General features: G+C 41.4%; 1 pseudogene across 1 annotated transcript; it reads left to right on the top strand.

Moving 5' to 3' along the window:
* The first annotated feature begins 1,296 nt into the window (after window positions 1-1,296).
* Window positions 1,297-2,101, top strand: LOC108283110 (annotated as a pseudogene). Its single transcript, XR_001816686.2, has one exon. The product of XR_001816686.2 is annotated as a coiled-coil-helix-coiled-coil-helix domain-containing protein 2-like (transcript).
* The last annotated feature ends 511 nt before the right edge of the window (window positions 2,102-2,612 follow it).

The following is a 2,612-nucleotide window of genomic DNA, read 5'->3' as shown; positions in this document are numbered from 1 at the left end:
ATATATATATATATATATATATATATATATATATATATTGCATTGACATGGTTAAATTCCCAGGACCCTCAGTTCTTTAGAAATGGACTCAATGGCTGATAATATCACTTACAAAAGTGTCTTGAAGTTTATGGAGCTTGTGTCGAGAAATAAAGTTTATTTTTTATTTTTATCTTTTAATTTCACTTTTTCAAGTCCCTTCACATTTAATTTTGGGGAAGGCATTATAAATGATTTTTTGTTTGTTTTTTGAGATGGAATCTCACTCTGTCACCCAGGCTGGAGTGCAGGGGTGCAATCTTGGCTCACTGCAACATCTGCCTCCTGGGTTCAAGCAATTCTCCTGCCTCAGCCTCCGAGTAGCTGGGATTACAGGTGCCCACCACCATGCTCAGCTCATTTTTGTATTTATAGTAGACAGAGAATTTCGCCACATTGGCCAGGCTGGTCTTGAACTCCTGACCTCAAGCGATCCACCTACCTGAGCCTCCCAAAGTGCTGGGATTACAGGCATGGGCCACCATGCCCAGCCATGATATTGTTTTAAATGAAAGTTTTCAATTGACAATTGTTAATATATAGAAATATGACCTTTTTCTTTTAATTGTTTATCCTGTGACCTTTATACATACCTGTTTTACTTCTATGAGTATTTTTTGTGTGTGTTTGTGTGTGATTCCTGGGGATTTTCTGTGTACACAACCATGTCATCTACAAATAGAAACAGTTTTATTTGTTTCTTTACAAACTGTATGTCTTTTATTTATTTTCCTTGCCTTACTGCATTGGCTAGAACTTTCTAGTAGAATGCTGAATAGGAGTGATGAGAGTGGCCATACTTGCCTTGTTTCTCATCTGAGGGGAAAAGTATTCAGCCTTTCACATTTAGTACAATGTTAGCGCTAGATTTTCTATAGAAGCCCTTTATCAGGTCAAAGAAATTTCTCTGTGTTACTTGTTTGCTGAGAGTTTTGTGTGTGTGTGTGTGGGTGTGTGTGTGTCTTTTTTCTTTTTTTTTATCATGGAAGGATGTTGAATTTTGTCAAATTCTATATCAATTGTTGAGTTGCCATTACAACATGTAATTGAGACTACTGAAAATAAATTAACATGCAAGGTGTGTAAGGAAGGTAAAATGTGTTTTTGGTAAAAGATTATAAGAAGGCATGGGAATGTAAATTTTTGCCTAGTTTTGAGGATTGTTTTAAATTAGATAAGATTTTAAAATCAGAAAGATAAAGCTAAGTACTTAAACAAGTGGTGGAAAGTTTGTAAAAATTAATCTTACAAGTCTTCCGGTTTTCCCAGAAGCCGCTGAGCTCTTCCCTGGTAATTGCACGTCTAAAGGCCGAGCAGCCCCGTCGCTAGGATGCCGCGTGGAAGCCGAAGCTACACCTCCCGCATGGCCCCTCCAGCCTGCCGGGCCCTTCAGATGAGAGCTGCGCCTAGGCCAGCACCAGCCGCTCAGCCACCAGCAGCGGCCCCCCGCCTCTGCAGTTGGCTCTCCTGCTGCTGCACCCCAGCAGCCAGGTCTGCTGTCCCATATGGCAACCACTGCAGCTGGTGTGGCTGTGGGCTCTGCTGTGGGGCACACACTGGGCCACGCCATTACTGGGGGCTTCAGTGGAAGAAGTGATCCTGAGCCTATGAGGCCTGATATCACTTACCAGGAGCCTCAGGGAACTCAGCCGGCACAGCAGCAGCAGCGTTGCTTCTATGAGATCAAACAGTTTTTGGAGTGTGCCCAGAACCAGAGTGACATCAAGCTCTGTGAGGGTTTCAGTGAGGTGCTGAAACAGTGCCGACTTGCAAACAGATTGATCTAATCAAGAAGTTCAACCTGGAGAAATGGAAAACCAGCTCTTATAACCAAGGTAACTTAAAATAAAAATTTAATTAATAGTGAAGGTGTAAAGTGTAGCCATCAGTTAAACCTCTCCTGTCATTCCTAGCTTCCTTGCTTCAGAATTGAAATGGAAGCGGATGTTCCTACTCTGTAGAATTTGGAGCTGGTCAAATGTCTGTGTGGCCTCCTTAAACTAGCTGTTATGATTTTATTCTTTGTGAGTTAATTAGAATAAAGTTATTTTCTTCCAAAAAATATTAATCTTACAAAAGGAATCCTGTGTGTGAACATATTGACTAAATTCAAAAAGGTATTATATGGTTTTTCTGCAAATTGAGCATTGGAATAAAAGTGCAACAAGGTTTTCTTAAGGTATTGATCTGCTCTTTAACAAACATTTGTAAAGAGTTATAAAAGGTTTATAAGAATCTCACCTCATGGTCAAACTGGTTAAGATTGGATAGAATTATCTATAAGGTTTCATTAAAAAAATTGGGACTGTGGCTGGGCATGGTGGCTCATGTCTGGAATCCCAGCACTTTGGGAGGCCGAGTGGATCACAAGGTCAGGAGTTCGAGACCAGCCTGGCCAAGAGGGGGGAAACCACTTCTCTACTAAAAATACAAAAATTAGCTGGGTGTGGTGGTTTATGCCTGTAATCCCAGCTACTCAGGAGGCTGAGGCAGAAGAATCACTTGAACCCCGGAGGTGGAGGTTGCAGTAAGCCGAAATCACGTCACTGGACTCCCTGGGTGACAGAGTGAGA

This window comes from Cebus imitator, unplaced genomic scaffold (genome assembly GCF_001604975.1).
Source record: "Cebus imitator isolate Cc_AM_T3 unplaced genomic scaffold, Cebus_imitator-1.0 Scaffold256, whole genome shotgun sequence".
In the NCBI taxonomy this organism is placed as follows: Eukaryota; Metazoa; Chordata; class Mammalia; order Primates; family Cebidae; genus Cebus; species Cebus imitator.
The sequence above is the reverse complement of the archived record's forward strand: the minus strand, read 5'-3'. Positions and strand labels throughout refer to the sequence as shown.